Source organism: Phacochoerus africanus, chromosome 4, assembly GCF_016906955.1.
Source record: "Phacochoerus africanus isolate WHEZ1 chromosome 4, ROS_Pafr_v1, whole genome shotgun sequence".
In the NCBI taxonomy this organism is placed as follows: Eukaryota; Metazoa; Chordata; class Mammalia; order Artiodactyla; family Suidae; genus Phacochoerus; species Phacochoerus africanus.
The window spans coordinates 55137023-55156656 of NC_062547.1; the positions used below are offsets into that span (position 1 = coordinate 55137023).

Genomic DNA, 19634 nt, shown 5'->3' on the forward strand with positions numbered 1-19634 from the left:
CTTATGTGTTCATGGAATTCATTCTTTGACTGCCGTGAACAAGAACACAAATTCTGGTATCAATTTTCTGGTATCAGTATCAAAACCAGATGTCTAAAAATACAAGTTTCTTTGTTATTTTAACAGAGGAAAGGCCAATTCTAATTTTGTATCATTTTAACTTTGATATCAAAAGTCAATTAAGTTAATCTCAATTGTATTCAGTCTAGACCAAACATAAAATCCATTTCCAAAGATTCCTTTTAAAAAATATTCCTTTACCAAAAACACACAGCCTATTTTTTTGGCATATGAATATGTTTCATGTATTTGTTAGCTAATTAATTAATTAGTAGATTTAATTTCTTATATTAATTTTTAAAAAGAAACCTTTGATATCTAATAAAAACTAAAGACTACGAAATTCTGAATTTTTTTACATTAGTATTCTGTACATTGGCAAATTTACAAATCCTTTTTTATAATATCTAGATGTTTTCTCATAGAAAATTTCTAAATTTGGCACCACACATAAATACTAATATTCCCAAAAAACTGAAGTTTCTCTCTAAAAGCAAGCCTGTGTTTAGTAATATATGTTTCAATAATATATTTAGAAATGACCCAGCTATTCAGTGAATTTAACATAAATCATTTTTAATTTAATTTTGGTGATCCCTGGCCTTGCTCAGTGGGTTGAGGATCTGGCACTGGTGCAAACTGCAGCATAGTTTGCTGACTGCTCAGATCCTGTGTTGCTATGGCTGGCTTAGACCCAGCTGCTGTTCTGATTTGAGCACTAGCCTGGGACCAAATGCCACAAGTGTGGCTGTAAAATGAAAAAAAAATATAACATTTCATGTTTTTAGAGACGTACTTATTCCCACTGATTATTCCAAGAGAAAGATGTATATGTATATAATTTTACAGTTGTGGGAGGTGATCCCTATGTTTATTTTAGACAGCATCAGAAGAATAGTAAAATGGAGGTTTAAAAAAAAAAAAGCTTTTCCTGCTCTGTGAAAATGTAAATTAAAACAATAATAAAATCATGAAAAGTATCCCAGATAGAATCAAATGGGAAAGATCTTGGCACACATACACACATCCAAAATGTAATCTGCTATAACAGTCCTTGCTTTTGTCACGCGTTTTATTATATAGACACAGATATATAAATATAAAATTGTATAATAAAGACACAAAATTATTGAAACTTACAATAACACATAGTAATACCAGCAAATAAAGTTTTAAAAGGAAAATATAGCAGAATCCTACCATAGGTTCTATCAACTTAATTACTGGGTTTGACAAAAATCTTGTATTTTAATACACTCTTTTATCCTCCATTCATACTAATGTTTAAATAAATAATACCAGAATCAGATTAATCAAATCCTTCATGTATTTTTAAATAAGTATCTCTTTCCAAGGACATTTATTTACATACTTTTTTTGGTAAATAATGCTCTCCTATTTTTAATGAATCATAGCACTCTGAAAGCATGCAGGGGAATATACTGAAGTGGTGGGGACATATAAAGTTCTTGAAAATTAAACAACTTTGACATCCAAATCTTCATACTGATGCAGTTCTGAAATCTTAATAGGATAGTAATTTTAGAATAAGATGGTAACAGGCCACACCCCTTAAAAGGTCACTGCAGACGCTGATATGAGTAAGCTTGAGGCTGCAAAACTAGAAGAGCCTTCCTCTACTCAAAGAAGTGCATTAGGAAGATGCCACTCAGAGGGGGTACAAATCCAGGTTATTGGGATTCAACGTTTTTATCTTATGTAAGTAATATTCATCTTTTAATATTTACTAGCTTCACTTATGAAATTTGAACTCCAGAAAAATCAGTTATATCACTTGTTGATTGAGTCTTACAAATAAAACCCATTCCACCATCCATCCTAAAGTGCCATTTTACAGCTAAAGTTTGCAGTTAGTATTATAGGCCCAGATTCGGTGAACATAGCCTAAGAACAATTATTTTTCTTTTAAATACATAACTTGGTGAGGTTAAACTAAATGCATTAACAATCCTAAGCTAAGTTTTGTTTTTACCTGTAGCCTCAATACTTTCATTTCTTAGGGCTAAAAAGAGAAGTCTTCTTTTTTGTAGAGTAAAAATGCCTCTATGGATTATTGGGTATCAATCTAATTTTAACAGTTTTCAATAAATTTTGATATCTATGTGTAATCCTCATCTATTTCTCCATTTGCAGTGTCACTCTTGTTTGAAATCATGGAAAATTGGAATCTCACTTCAGATTTCATTCTCCTAGGAGTGTTTAACCACACAGGACCACATCTAATTCTCTTTGTGATGGTCCTGACAACAGCCTTCACCTCCTTAGTGGGCAATGCTCTCATGTTTCTCCTGATTCTCCTGGACCCCAACTCCACAAGCCCATGTACTTCCTACTGAGTCAACTCTCCCTCATGGACATGATGCTGGTTTCCACAGATGTGCCCAAAATTGCTGCTGACTACTTGACTGGCAGGAATTCCATCTCCCCTGCTGGCTGTGGGTTGCAGATCTTTTTCTTCCTCACTTTGGGAGGGGGTGAGTGCTTCCTCCTAGCAGCCATGTCCTATGACCGCTATGTCGCTATTTGCCACCCACTGAGATACCCAGTCCTCATGAGCTGGCAAATATGCCTGAGAATGATTTGGGGGTCTTGGTTCCTGGGTGCAGCTGATGGACTCATGCAGGCTGCTGCTACCCTGACCTTTTCATATTGCAGTTCACATGAGATCGATCATTTCTTTTGTGAGGGTCCCACTGTGGTGCGTTTGGCTTGTGCTGACACGTCTCTCTTTGAGTCTGTCATGTACATCTGCTGTGTGTTAATGCTTCTTGTCCCCATTTCCCTTATCCTGATCTGCTATAGTCTTATCCTCACTGCTGTTCTCCAGATGCATTCTAATGAAGCCCGAAAGAAGGCTTTTGCCACCTGCTCTTCACATCTCTCCATGGTAGGGCTCTTTTTTGGAGCTGGCATTTTTACCTACATGAAACCAAAATCCTACAGGTCAGCTAACTATAACAAAGTTGTGTCAGTATACTATACTATCTTTACCCCTGTGCTGAACCCCCTCATCTATAGTCTGAGGAACAATCTGAGGGGAGCCCTGAGAAAGTGTATGGATCGATATCTTGCCCTAAATCATGGTTAAGATAACAATGATTTGTCCCAAAATTCAAGATTCTACAAGTTATTGTACAGTATTTCCACAAAAGAGGTTAGATATGCACTATATACCTGACTTTTCTTTCTGTTTTACCTTGAAAGTACCTTCAATTTGGGATTATTTACTAAGCTGTCATCAACAAGTCAAGTGTAGATTGCTAAAAATTTGTTATTCATAAATGTTTATTAAACATTTCTAAGCCACACCTCAAAATAAATATCTATTCAAAGAATTAATAAAGTAGTCAAAAATGTTGGAGTTATTATTTTTTTAATTAGGTATAATTTACAAACAAGTGAGTACTCTTCTCTGAAGGATGCCTTTTATCTAATTTCAATAGCACATACATTTTTAACTTACAACCACTAACAAGAGATAAAACTTATGCCAGATCAGAAATGTTTGTCGTATCCCTTTCCAGTGAAATACCTCAATCCAGAGACAATATTTTTACTGATTTGTACCTCTCTCCACTTGTTCAACTTATTCTAGGACTTCAAGTCATTGAAAACAAACTAGTAGGTATTTTTTTATATACCTTGTGACTTTCTCTCAGTTTAATATGTTTTTAATGATTCTTACACATTTCTGTATCAGTAGTTTTTTTTTTTTTAATTGCTAAGTAGTATTTCCTTGCCAGAATACATCATATTTTACATAATGCATGGTTTTATTGGTAGAAATTTGGGTTATTTTCAGTCTGGAACTGTTATAACTAAAGCTGCTATTAACCACTTTTGTGGGTATGACCATAACTGAGCAGGGTCCAGTGGGGCTCCTGGACACAAAATCCTTTCTGTGTCCCCCATGTCTTGTTTTTAGGAAATGGGCCTCCTTCAGCCACCATATCAGCCACCATAGCCTTCCCAGCTTCCAAGGGACAGTTTCAGACAATTGTTGATCAGGAAAAGAAGGGATGCAAAGACAAGGGAGGGACAGTCAAGAAAATATAATACAGTCTTGGGGCAGAATACTGGTTCCATCTCAAGGGATACACATAATAATATAGGCATGTTATACACCTAAGAGAAAAGTTTTATTTCTCATGCTTCTTTTAGAAATTAATACTTTAATACTGAACAGCTGAGAATCCTTCTTTGTCTTTCTCCCTGGTTTAATTTCACCCTAAACACAATCACCTGTAAGCTAAAGATTAGGCACCCTCAGCACAGTTGCCCCTGGGTTAAAGATTCTTGGAATATGATGTTTTTCAGCAACTTTTCCAGTTTGTTCTAACCTCTGATCAGTATGTGCTTTTCCCAAGTACTGGTATTCTAGGCAATAACCCAGAAGACCACCATCATGATCATGCCATGATCTCCTGATATCAGCTTTGATGACTAAGATTCCCTCAGAGAAAAAATAATGCATGCTTGCCTCTGCTTTCCTGCCTGAAAACTTGTTTTTCTTCTTATTACTATAAAACTCCCCACAGTTCTTCCCAAAGGAAGGCACAGTTTTTTAGGCATTAATTAGCTTGCTGTAGCCTCCATTGCCTGGCAAAGCAATAAAAGCTACCCTTTTCATCTTCACCCAAAATTCTGTCTTTGTGTTTCTATTTAGCACCAGTAGATAGTGGCCAAGTTTTGGCAAGAATATGGTATTAAAAAATGGTAGAAGCTTGTTGAAAAGTAACCGTCACAACCCTAGATTTTGTTTTTAAAAGTATGCTAATAAAAGACTGGATTTTATTTTCTCTCTCTGTTAAGAGAACAAAATTTCTTAGAGTGCTTCTTTTGATAACAAATCATGTGAAATTCTGAGCCCTTAAATGATCTGTATTTGTTTTTTTATTTCTTATTTTTGTAACTTTGTTTAAGGAATGAGTATTGTTTTGCAGTGAATTCATGTATTTTATTTTTAATTTTAATTTTTCTGTTTTATTGAAGAGTAGTTGAATTGCAAGGTGGTGAACATTTCTCCTATACAACAAAATGATTCAGTTATATAGGTATATACATCCATTCTCTTTCTTATTCTTTTCCCTCATAGATTATCACAGACCATTGGTAAGAGTTTTCAGTGTTATAGAGCAGGTGCCTATTGCCAAATAGTTCTGTATACCTCAGTATGCATTTGCCAATCCTAATCCTCAGTCCATGCCTCCAACCCTCCCCACCTGTGCCCTATGGTAACCTTCATTTTTTCAAATTCTGAGATTATCTCTCTGTTCTAAAAATAAGTTCATTTGTATCATTCTTTTAAATTACATATAAATGATGTTTTATGATGTTTGTCTTTCATTAACTTCACTTAGTATGATAATTTAGAGGTCCATCCATGTTGTTGCAAATGCCAATATTTCTTGCTTTTTATGGCTGAGTAATATTCCATTGTATATATATGTACTACATTTTCTTTATCCATTCATCTATCAGTGGACATTTGACTTGCTTCCCTGTCTTGACTATTGTAAATACTGCTGCGATGAATATTAGGGTACACATATCTTCAAATCATGGTTTTCTCCAGATAGAGGCCCAGAAGTAGGATTGCTGAATCATATGACAGTTCTATTCTGAGTTTTTTTGAGGAATTTCCAGACTGTTTTGCATAGTGGTTTTAACAATTTACATTCCTACCAACAGTGTAAGAGGGTTCCCTTTCCTCCACAATCTCATCAGCATTTATTGTTTGTAGACTTTTATGATGATCATTCTGGCTGGTGTAAGGTGGTAACTCGTATTAGTTTTATTTTCATTTCTCTAATAATTAGTGACATTGAATATCTTTTCATATGCTTTTTTTTTTTTACACTTTTTGGGGCTGCTCCCATGGCATATGGATGTTCCCAGGGTGGGGTTTGTATCAGTGCTGTAGTTTCTGGCCTACACCACAGCCACAGCAATACAAGATACAAGCTGCATCTGTAACCTACACCACAGTTCACACCAACACCAGATCCTTAACTCAATGAGCAAGGCCAGGGATTAAATCTGAATAGTCATGGATCCTAGTTGGTTTCATTACCACTGAACCAAAAGGGGAATTCTATTGTTTGTGTATTGGTGGATCTGTATATATTCTTTGGAGAAATGTCCATTTAGATATTCTGCTAAATTTTTGACTTTTTTTTTTGGTTTTTTGCTTTTGTTTTTTTTTTGTAATTGAGCTGCAGTGGGTGTTTATATATTTTGAAGAATCCCTTGTCAGTTCCTTCATTTGCAAATATTTTCTCCCATTCTGTGGGTTGTCTTTTCATTTCATTTGTTTCATTATTGCTGAGCAATAATGTTTAAGTTTAATTAGGTTCCATTTGTTTATTTTGGTTTTTATTTTCATTACTCTAAGAGGTGGATATAAGAAGGTATTTTTGCAGTTTATGTAAAAAATTGTTCAGCCTATGTTTTGCTCTAAGTGTTGTATAGTATCCAGTCTTAAATTTAGGTTTTTAATTCATTTTGAGTTTATTTTTGCATACAGTATTAGAGAATGTTCAAGATTTATTGTTTCACATGTAGTTGTCCAGTTTGCCCTGGACCACTTATTGAAGAGACTCTTCTTCCACTGTATGTTCTTGCCTCCTTTGTCATAGATTAGTTGAACATAGAATCTTTGGTTTATTTCTGAGCTTTCTATTCTGTTCCATTGATATACATTTCTGATTTTGTGTCAGAACTATACTGTTTTGTTGACTGTATCTTTGTAATATAGTCTGACATCAGTAAGTATGATTCCCCCAGGTCCATTTTTCTTTCTCAGGATTACTTTGGACACTTGGATTCATTTATGTTTCCAGAAAAATTTAAAAAATTTTTCTTCAAATTCTCTGAAAAATGTCATTGGTAATTTGTTTGGAATTACATTGAATATGTTGATTGCCTTGTTTTCCTTGATATCCTCCAAGACCCTCAGGAAGGTCTGACCCAGATCCTTATGGAATCATAAGAATTTTCCCTGGGACTCAGTACATATGAAAGCCTGTGTGCACCCTCCAAGTGTAGAGTCTTTTCCCCCCCCAGTCCTGTCAGGTTCCTGTTCACAAGTCTTGCTGGCCTTCAACAGCAAGTGTTCTAGGGGTTCCTCCTCTTAATTCCAGACCCTCATGCATGGGAACCTGATGTGAAGCTCAGAAGTCTTACTCCTTGAGAGAACCTGTATGACAGAGTTGTATTCCAGTCTGTGGGTTGCCTATCTGGTGGTATGGTATTGTCCCCATACCACCAGATAAGTAACCCAAAATACCAATGTAGCTTCTTGGAAAGTGCCCCTCACACACACCCCCAATATCAATTTAGCTTCTTCTTTTCTTTGGGAGTAGGATATATTTTTGGGTAGTTTCCATTCTATTTTGTTAATGGTTGTTCTGCAGTTGGTTGTAGTTTTGGTATTTCCATGAGAAAAGTTGCACTTAAATCCTTCTATGCTATCTTATTCCCTCGGATTCTATATTTTAAAATATTTTTATATTTTTAATGAACTTGACAATTATCAAATTCTAACTAAAGTTCTTTTAACCTCCAACTAACTCAGGAATGCTTCCAGGTAACCCAGAAATATCTCAGCGGGAATATCAAACTAATTAGGCTTAAATAATAGGTTCAATTATTTGAAAGCATTGTCAAGTGGTTGGAAATGAACCTTAGGTTATAATATATGGATAAATCTCATTTATATGTATTCTAAAATTTATATGAAATTCCTAAAATCTGAAATATCCTGGTATAATCTTATCAGTCATGATTCTATTTATTGTGTATCACAGACATATCTAAGTTTCTTGAGGACTGAATTGTAATCATATCTTTAACCATAGCATTTTAAGTTTTTCCCTTTGTAGACAAGTATTTAACACCAATGCTTTCATAAAATGAAGATCTTCAAGAATATTTGTAAAAAGGACATCTTAACAAATATGTTTCTGACAGCCTTTAGAAAATACCAGTGAATTGGGTAACAAAGGACAAAACCGAAATGGAAGTCCTGATGACTTCATCCAAGTCAATAAGAATTAATTAATTACATGGGACTGAATGAACTTGATAAATATGATTTATAGTTTTATGACCTTTTTTTGGAAATATAGACTTTTAATCTTTGTTTTCAAAGAAAAATTCCACTTATGCTACAGCTGACAACAAGTTGATAATACTTTGTAAACAAGATGAAACATTTGTCTTTTTCTCTTTACCTGACTCTTCCAGAGTTTGGCTTGTCCAACTAGCTTTCCCATGAACTTGATGGTTTACTACACTGGTAATTGTTGGATTCTAGGTGTGTGAAGAAGCACCAAAGGAAATTATCTCTTGGATGATAATAGACTAATAAGACAGGGGATCAAGAGAATATTAAATTGTCAATAGAGCTCAATTCAGAAATTAACACCTTGGATGGCTATATCAGCAGAATTTTTTCCTGATATAAGAATGAGATTCCTAGTGCTATGAGATAAAAAAAAGTCATGAAATGTCTCCCAAACTTTCAAAAATTATGACCATGAAGAGACACTGTGAACTAAGAATGCCACCTGCCATGTCAGTAAGCAAAATATGTTGCAATCATCAAGTCACTTCACCTGCCTGTGATGGTGAACCTTGAGGGAATTCCTGATGGAAATAGGATCCCCACCATCAAACTATCATATACTGCAGCAACTTCCCAACAGTGCTCCTTGAGGAAACTCAGGATGAGAAAGAAGATGCTGGCCCCAGATAGCTGAGATATATATATCCCTGGAATAATTTCAGTGAGCCCAGACCCTAACTTCCCATATATGGAAAATCACCAAATTCCTTAACTTGATATATCTGGTTTTCCTTAATTAACCATATTTTTTAATGTTCTGACTACTTGGTCTTTGTGCAAAAACTCCTATATATCACAGCTCCCCCTCATTGCCTCTTAGGAGCTGTCTCTTATAGCCATCTGAGATGCTATGTTCTGGGCTTAAGTCTTTAATATTGTCTGCCCAATAAAAAATAACTCTCAACATTTAGGTTGTGCATCTTTTTTTTTTTTCAGAAGACAACTATAAGGTAATACTTTAACGTTTAAAAATTGTTTTTTTCATTTTTAAAATTTTTCCATTTTTGTGACATCAGCCCAGACTTTCAAAACTTTTTCCTTTTTTGAATAGAGTTTTGGCTGGAATTGTTTTCCTTATCTTACATGGATTTAAGGGAAGAATAATCTACAGAAGACAATATGAGGAGGCTAGGACAGAATCACTTTGGTAAGTGGCAACTATAGATTTAGAACAAAGGCAGGTTGCTCAATTTGTCTTCAATCTGAATGTTTCATATTCTGTAATGATTTCAGCCATTTTCTTGTATTTTAAACTTTGTTTTTATCCCTAAATTTGGTCATATTTTGACCATATGATAATTTTAGTAAATATTTTATTTTAATTGTTCCCTTAAGGTACACAAATTGGACTAGATAAATCTCCACTGTGAAGGAGTAAATAGAGTTAAACATGATGAAATAATGATAATAACAGCAGTAACAATAAACATGTATATATTTTATTCATTAATTAGTTTGTGAATGCAATTTGATTTACATTTCACATTCATCTTATTTTAATTACTATCATAACCTTACAAAGAAGACTCAACATTAGCTGTTGTTGACTGAAATAAAAGTTTACATCATATAAATTATGAGTTGTGATATATTCAGGGACCTTACAAAGGACTGTAGCCTGGAAGATAGCCTCTCAGATAGCTCTGAGATATTGCAAAAAAGTGGTAAGTACAGATATGCATGATTTTTTTTCCTGCAGATTACATAGAATGAAGCATTAAAACATTACTGCTAGTCACAAAAAAAAAAAAAGAAATATCTCAGGTTACTTGTTTGTGTTACTTTCTGTCTATAAGAAGATGCAAGAATCTAGTGTCATTTGAAATTGTTCTTAGCTGTGAAATTGTTCTTAACTATTTTGGTTGGGATCATTATATCTAAAGCACAGAATACTTTCTGTTTTTCCATCCTGAATTCCACTTTGAACACTGTTGGTAGGTGACTCCAGTGACTAATGATTTAATACCTATAGAACTGGGAGACACAGACTTCAAGCAATATTACAGAGTGACAGTAATCAAGACAGTGTGGCACTGGTACCAAAACAGACATACAGACAAATGGAACAGAATAGAGGATACAGAAATAAACCCAAACACCTATGGTCAATTAATCTTTAACAAAAGAGGCAAGAACATAAAATGGGGGGTGGGGGGAGACAGTCTTTTCAGCAAGTGGTGCCAGAAAAACTGAACAGCTGCATGTAAATCAATGAAACTAGAACACACCCTCACACCATGCACAAAAATAAACTCAAAATGGCTTAAAGACTTAAATGTAAGACAAGACAGCATCAAAATGCTGGAAGGGAAGGAACATAGGCAAAACATTCTCTAACATCAAACTTACACATGTATTCTCAGGTCAGTCTCCCAAAGCAACAGAAATAAAAACACAAATGAACCAATGGGACCTAATCAAACTGACAAGTTTTGCACAGCAAAGGAAACCAAAAAGAAAACATAAAGACAGCTTAACAGAATGGGAGAAAATAGTTTCAAAGGATGCAACTGACAAAGGCTTAATCTCTAATATATACAAGCAACTTATACAACTCAACAGCCAAAAAGCCAACAACCCCATGGAAAAATGGGCAAAAGATCTGAATATACATTTCTCCAAGGAAGATATACAGATGGCCAACAAGCACATGAAAAAATGTTCAACATCCCTGATAATTAGAGAAATGCACATCAAAGCTACTGTGAGGTACCACCTCACACCAGTCAGGATGGCCATCATTAATAAGTCCACAAATAAATGCTGCAGGAGATGTGGAGAACAGGGAAACCTCTGCACTGTTGGTGGGAATTTAAATTGGTACAACCACTGTGGAAAACAGTATGGAGGTACATTAAAAAACTATACATAGAACTACCATGTGACAAAGCAATCCCACTCTTGGGCATATATCCAGAAAAAACTTTCCTTGAAAAAGACATATGCACCCACATGTTCATTTCAGCATTATTCACAAAAGCCAAGACATGGAAACAACCCAAATGTCTATTGACAGATGATTAGATTAGGAGGATGTGGTTTATATACATGGTGGAACACTACTCAGCCATAAAAAATAAAAAAAAATAATGCCATTTGCAGCAACATGGATGGAACTAGAGACTCATACTAAGTGAAGTAAGTCAGAATGAGAAAGAAAAATATCATATGATATCACAGATATCTGGAATCTATTATATGGCAAAAATGAATCTTCCCACAGAAAATAAAATCATGGACATGGAGAATAGACTGGTGGTTGCGAAGGGGGTGTGGGTGGGAGTGAGAGGGACTGGGAATTTGGTGTTAACATATGCAAAGTATTGCCTTTTGAATGGATAAGCAGTGGGGTCCAATTGTACAACACTGGTAACTCTGTCTGGTCACTCGTGATGGAGCATAACAATGTGAGAAAAAGGAATGTATGCATGTATGGGTCACCTCACTGTGCAGTAGAAAATTGATAGAACACTGCAAATCAGCTATAATGGAAAAAATAAAAATCAATATTAAAAAAAAGTACTGGGAGAGCAGGAAACATTATTTATTTATTTATTTATTTTGTCTTTTTGCCATTTCATGGGCTGCTCCCGTGGCATATGGAGGTTCCCAGGCTATGGGTCTAATCAGAGCAGTAGCCGCTGGCCTACACGAGAACCACAGCAATGCCAGATCCAAGACGCGTCTGGAACCTACACCACAGCTCACGGCAACGCCAGATCCTTAACCCACTGAGCAAGGTCAGAGATTGAACCCTCAAGCTCATGGTTCCTAGTCAGATTCATTAACCACTGAGCCATGACAGGAACTCCAACATTGTTTATTTCAAATTCTAATTTTTGAACAAAATGGAGACATGATTATGGTGCAAAATTTGTGGTTCACCTACACACAAATCTGAATACAACTGCTTGATTTTAAAGAGTTTTTTCTTAGGAAAGGGCACATTTTAAAAATAGTTTTATAACATTTCTCGCCCTCAAAATTAGATATGGGCAAATGGAATCCTATTGTCTTGTAAAATAGATAAAGTTTGTGGGAAACTCTACAATAGAATATGGGGTGAGACCAGAATTTTAAGATTTGGTTAATCTGATAACTTTGGACATGCTGTTGAATATCTGTGGGCCTCAATCAGTTTGTAATGACCAAATAATAATTCTAACATACTTATAAATCTGAGATACTTGAAATCTTAACTGACATTTTAAAATCCTCAGGATGTTTTAGCTGCCAAAATAAATATGTATAGAGCAAGTACATTAACTAAATAATTTTTGCTCTATTCACTTACATAGTTTATTTAGTGATTCTTTAATTAACTCATGTATCTATTGAAAATGAAAATAAGAAGAAACACTTAGATGAAGTAAGTCCATCTTTTCAATCTGCCTCCATGTTATAGTCAGTCTGTGGAATAATCTATCCATTTATTCATATCCCAAATACCCAGGGGACTCTAAATGCTACAGTGAGTGAGATCCATCAAGTGGCCTATCCTGGAGCTTCTATCTAGTGTACAGGGTGGGCCATACACGTATCCCTTAACAGACAGTATACTCTCAAGCTCTGAAGAGTGAAAATAACATCTTCCAAAAAAGGAGGGAATGATGAGCAATGGATCAGAAAAGCAATAGTTTTTTTTTTCCACTTTCATCAAATGTTTAATATCACTTTGTACAGGCAATGTTGATATAACCTATATCCTCACCCCTACGATGCCAAGATTCTTTTGCTGCACCCAGAGGAAAACATGTTCTTTCTCAGTGACTGCACCTCTCTCCGCATAAAGTAATTTATCATGTTTCCTTTGCTTTCTTCTATGGCTGTCCCATGGAAACATGGTTTATCATGGTGCCCTATCAATGTGCAGCTGTTTTTCCTACCAGAAGGCACATACCACAAGACATCAAGATAGTACATGTCCATACTAATTCTCCTTCCTTCCAAAGCATGTATTCCTATCTTCCTGGAAACCCTCAGCTACATTAGAGCAAATGCCTGGATTGAAGTATCACTCCATGTCACTCAGTCACTTTGAAAGAAGTGATATTGAAGCATACTCCTGAATGGTGTGAGTAAAGGCCAGGTACCCTCCAGGACAATGTTGCTTGTAGCCTCTGAGGCACCAGAGAGGTGAAGGTGTTAGATGTGAAAAGACTCATTCAGCAAGAATGTTGTTTCCTGGGTAGTGTGAAACTGGTAGTGGAGGTTGTTTTCAGCATGCAGAGAGTACAGCTAAACATAGAAGGGAAGCTGTTGATCAAATGTGATATCCAGACAAAGCTGCGTAATTCTGAGCAAGAAAGAAATACAATGGAGGAAGATCAAAAGAGAGCAAATGTCTTCACAGAAGATGAATTCACCAAAAAGCTTAGAGAATTTAAGACCACAAACCCCTTAGTTGGTCAAGAAAAATGTTTATGTAGAAGAAAGAAAATGGAAGTGGGCTAAGATGCAGGAAGGACGATGTTGTATAACTACAATTAGTTTAGTTTTACTGGAAATGGGAACTAAAAATGGAAGATTTTATCTTTTGTTTCCCTTTCTTTCTTGCTTGCTTGCTTTCCTTCTTTCATAGAATATAAGTGGAATATAAATGAGCGGGTAGCATTTTAAAAACTGTATTCTAGAAAAAAAATAACCTGACCTAGGGCAAAATACATGTGGGGAAAGTTAAGAGGTAGATATTATTTTAATTATTATTACAGTATTATGATTTCAGTTTCTATCTCATAAAACAAGGGTTAAGCATTTTGATTAAAACATCCTGGAATTATACTAGATCCATTACCTCCAAAAATTTGTGAACCTATAAGAATATTAAAGATGGCAAATAATCATCACAGAGCAACCTATGGCTTTTTCGCTTCCCAAAGCATTTTTTTTTAATTTGGTGACTTATCTCATTCTAATACCCAACATTGACATACTAAATTGTATGATAGCTTACAGATTTCTGCTCCTGAATCCCTGGGCTTTGTTTCCTGTACAACTCTTCCAGGAAGAATGCAGAACCAAGTATCATTACCTGCAGATTCTAACTAGGAGAATGAAGAAACAGGAGGGTGTGTGCCTTCAGTTGCAATACACTTCTGTTGTCCAAAATTTACTTAATTGACCACACTCCACTGGCGTCATAGAGTTGAGAGGCATGTGCTATTATGCTGGTGGTGCAGAGCTCAGATTTGTCTATTTGATTAAAAGAAAAGGAGTTGAATGGATGCCTTAGAACCACCATGGCCACATATGTCATGCAGCCCATGATAAGGAATAATCCATAAGAAGTATTTACGTAATGATAATAGGTAGAAGATGGTGATTTGCACACAGAAGAGGGCAGGCAGAAAGAGAAATTAGGATGATTTTCTGATTTCTGGATTGGGCAATTGTACATGGTGATACTACTTATTGTTATAGGGGACTTAGCAGTTTCATTGCTTCACATGATGAATTTGATGTCACCACGAGACAGTTATCACAATTTCCCTTAAATTGGAGAGGCAGCAAGAAGAGAGAGAAGATCACACTAAAATAATTCTTAGGGCATAATGCAGTACCCTGAAAAGTCTGAAGGGCAAAAATATGTATTGAAAACATAATTGCTATTATACAGCTGTGAACAGCTCAACTGATTGATTTCAGAATAAGAAGCATAGTTTTACTTTACCACATGGGCCTTTTTGTGCATAAATGGATTATGAACCTAAGCTACACATTCTTATATATTGGGTTGGAATCTTTCCCAGAGAACATTCTGGATCAATTTTAACTGATAGTGAGTATATTTATAATTCTGATTAACCTCATTGAAAAGTATTTTTATTTATATGGTTATATTTTCTCATGATCTGAATATTTACCTCTTTCTCTCCCTCTCTCTCCCTCTTTCTATCACTCAGCAAGTATTTATAGAAATCATTTCAATGTATATACAAATAAATAATGTAGTAATGATAGAAGCACTGATAGACTAATTATAGAAACAATACAAATGTAGAAAAAATAGTAATCATTATTTTTGAGTATTTACTAAGTTCCAGGTTTTGCTCCATGTGTGCGCACATGTGCCTGTCTGTATGTGTGTGTATGTTATTTATTCTGTTGTTTAATGTGAGTTATTTAATATTCAAATCAATAGTATGAGACAGATTTCATTGTAATCTGATTTCATAGCAGTTCTTTTCAGATATAATTTCACGTCTGGCATTTTTATTAGTATGAGTCATAAAGTAGACAATTTTAAAAATAGGTGTTTAAATTGCATTTTCTTGGGAGTTCCCATTGTGGTTCAGTGTGTTGCAAACCAAACTAGTATACATGAAGATGAGAATTTCGATCCCTGGCCTCACTCAGTGGGTTTAGGATGCAGCTTTTCTATGACCTGTGGTATAGGTCACATGTGGATCAGATCCTGCATTGTTGTGGCTGAGGTGTAGTCTACATCTCTGACTTGACCCCTAGCCTGAGAGCTTCTATATGCCACAAGTGTGGCCCTAAAAAAAAAAAAAAATTGCATTTTCTTTATGCTTTCAAAGCATTAGGTGAATTTTAGCTTATATTTTTACTTTGTTAATACAAGTATTTGAGTCAATGGCACACTTACTACAATGTTAGGTAATATTGATCTTATATTTATTTACCTTAATTCCATATCAACTTCATAAATATGAGTAATTTTATTCCACCCATGTTTAAGGGAAGTCAATGTCTGACTACTGATTCTTTCATGAAATTCCATTGTAACTGATTGAATTATTAGTAATAATTATTTTTAATTATTTTAAATCAATAAAATATGATATTTAATGTTTTATGATAAAGCTTACAACTATTATGTCAAGCTTATAACTATTATGTCAAGATATTATATTTACAGAAAAGTTCAAAAAACAAAAATGGCACTATCATATAGTATTAAAATATAAATGTGTACCTCATGCTTAATGTTGCCAAGGATTTCCATATAAAACACTTTTCAAAATACATCTTTTTTCATAAAAAATTATTACGATTTTGTAATTTGTTTGCAGAAATGAATCTGGATAGTATCCATGAGGATGCATTTCAATCCTTGGCCTCAGTGGGTTTAGAATCCTGCATTGCCATGACCTGTGGTGTAGGTCACAGAAGCAGATCAGATCTGACATTTTTGTTACTGTGGTAGAGGCCAGCAGCTACAGCTCCTATTCAACCCCTAGCCTGGGAACCTCCATATGCTGTGGGTATGGCCCTAAAAAGACCAAAAAATTATAACTTTAATGTAAAGTATAAATAAACATTATTTATGTTGTAAATGTGTAGTATTAAAAAGACTAATGAATAATTATTCTCTAGTTAAATCTAAATTTACAGAAATACTTTGCTTAATTTATATCACAAGAGAGCCAATAGAAAATTGAAAAATACTGTTGGTCTAGTTAAGTCAAAATTAATGGATACATAATGTATTTAAATAATCTCAATAAAGCAAAATGGTAAGAATGATTTAAGTGTATGCATTCAGTGAACGAAGAATACAAAAAAAAATTCTGTCCTGTGAGGAAGGATTGAGATATGGCTGTGTTTGTAAATAAAAATAATATTTAAAACATACATTAATTTCTATAATTAGCTTTGAAGTTTCAAGAAGATACAGGAATGTAAAGTAAACTGCTATATCTCTTTTTTACATTTAGCATTATTTTGTATTTGTATTTTTATTTTTTTAATTTTTTTAAATTTTATTGAAGTATAGTTGATTTACAATGATGCGTTCATTTCTGCTATAGAACAAAAGATTCTGTTAGGTTTGAAAAGGGAGGAATGCACAGGGCCTAATTGGTAAAGCAAAAGAGATTTGTTAAGGCATCAGATGGGGAGGAGCTGAGCTCAAGATGACACCAGCCCTGACTGTGAGAAGGTGCTAAGCTTATGAAGGATCTATGGTGGGAATCTGTGGCTGGAGTTCTGGAGTTCATGGCAGAAATGTGTGGCAGGAATGATGAAGATGGAGGAGGAGAGGAAGGCCAAGGGAGGGGTGGGCGGTCAAGTCCCATGACAGAGGGCATTTAATCCTTGTAGGTGGTTAATTATGCTCCACATTCTGGGAAAAGGTGTAGATCTTGTGCTTGTCCCTACCCCTGTCTGCAGCAGGTCTCCAGGGTGAACAGTCACATTCAGGGGATCGGGGTCTGTCTCCATCCTCCTGGGGACCTATCGGGTTCAGTTTTACATATACACACATCCATTCTTTTTCATATTATTTCCCCATATATATTATTACAGAATATTAAGAAGAGTTATTGTGCCTTTTACTGTGCATTCCATATACAGTAATATGCATACGCAAATCCCAAATTCTGAATCCATCCCTCCTTCTCAGCCTATACCCATATGTAATGATAAGTTTGTTTTCGAAGTCTGTAAGTCTGTTTCTGTTTTTATAATAAGTTCATTTATATATATATATATATGTTTTTGTTTTGTTTTGTTTTGTTTTGTTTTTTTGTCTTTTTAGGGCCATGCCTGCAGCATATGGAGGTTTCCAAGCTAAGAGTCCAATTGGAACTAAAGCCACTGGCCTATGCCAGAGCTGCAGCAACCCAGAATCTGAGATGTGTCTGTTACTTACACCACAGCTCACAGCAATGCCAGATCCTTAACCCACTGAGGAGGGCCAGGGATTGAACCCACATCCTTATGGATGCAAGTTGGGTTTGTTAACCACTGAGCCATGATAGGAAACTCTATTTCTATAACTTTTTGAGTCATATTCCACACATAAGTGATGTCATATGATATGTGTCTTTCTCTGTCTGGGTTACTTAGTATGATCATCTCTAGGGTCATCCATATTGATGAAAACGCGTTATTTCACTCTGTTTTATGGCTGAGGAACATTACATTGCATATATACATTATTTAATTTTTTTTGGTTGAGGAATATTATATCTTCATTATTCATTTTTGTTGTTGTTGGACATTTTTTTCCTACCATGCCTTGGGTAGTGTAAATAGTGCTGCCATGAACATCTGAGTGCATATATCTTTTTGAACTATGTCTTATTCCAGATGTATTTCCAGGAGTGGAATTACTGGATCATGTGATAGTTCTAATTTTACTTTTTTGAGGAACCTCCATATTGTTATTCATAGCTGTTGTACCAATTTACATGAAGAGTTGTAGGAGGTTTTCCTTTTCTCCATATTCTCACCAGCATTTATTGTTTGTAGACATTTTGTTGATGGCCATCCTGATCATTCTGAGGTGATACCTCATTGTAATTTTGATTTGCATTTCTCTAATAATTAGTTGTGTTGACCATCTTTTCATGTTCTTTTTAACCATCTGTCTGTATTATTTGGGAAGTATGTATTTAGATCTGTCCATTTTTAATTGGGTTTTTTTTGATATTGAGCTTCATGAGCTGTTGTGTGTGTGTATACACAAAAGAAATACATATTCTTTTTTTATACAAAAGAAATATATATATTTCTTTTTTTCTGGGGGGCCACACCCACGGCATATGTAGGTTCCCAGGCTAGCGGTCAAATCGAAGCTATAGCTGCTGCTGGCCTATGCCAGAGCCACAACAGTGCCGGCTCCCTAACCCACCGAGTGAGACCAGGGATCAGTCCTTCATCCTCATGGATATTAGTCAGATTCATTTCCACTGAGCCATGATGGGAATTCCTAGTTTTTTTTTTTTTTTAATATTTTGGAGAGTAACTCCTTAAAGACTGTGTGTTTGCAAATATTTTCTTCCATTCAGTGAGTTTTTTTTTTAATCTGTTTATGATTCCCTTTGCTGTATAAAAGCTTTTTAATTTTAATTAGGTGCCATTTGTTTTTTATCTTCATTACTTTTCCTTTCCAATTTGGATTACTTTTATTTTTTCTTCTGATTGTCACGGCTAGTACTTCCAAAACAATGTTGAAAACAATGGTGAGAGTGAACATCCTTATCATGTTTCTGATCTTAACAGAAATGCTTTCAGTATGCTATTATCTGCGAATTTGTCATATATGGCTTTTATTATGTTGAATTAGGTTCCCTCCATGGCCATATTCTGGAGGATTTTTATCATACTTAATGTTGAAAAAAAAAAGCTTTTTCTACATCTATTGAGTTAATCATATGGTTGTTATTCTTCAATTTTCTAATGTGGTGTAATCACATTAACAGATTTGTGGATTTTGAAAAATCCTTGCATCCTTGGAGTAAATCTCACTTGATCATCTTTTATGATTCTTTTAGTGAATTGCTTGATTTTTTTTTTTTTTGGCTTTTCTAGGACTGCACCCATAGCATATGGAGGTTCCCAGGCTATGGGTCTAATTAGTGCTGCAACTGCCGGTCTACTGCACAGTCACAGCAATGCCAGATCCGAACCATGTCTGTGATCTACATCGCAGCTCATGACAATGCCAGATCCTTAACCC

General features: G+C 35.1%; 1 pseudogene; it reads left to right on the forward strand.

Annotated features, from left to right (window-relative positions):
• The first annotated feature begins 2198 nt into the window (after window positions 1–2198).
• Window positions 2199–3169, forward strand: LOC125124550 (olfactory receptor 2T12-like; annotated as a pseudogene).
• Window positions 3170–19634: the final 16465 nt, after the last annotated feature.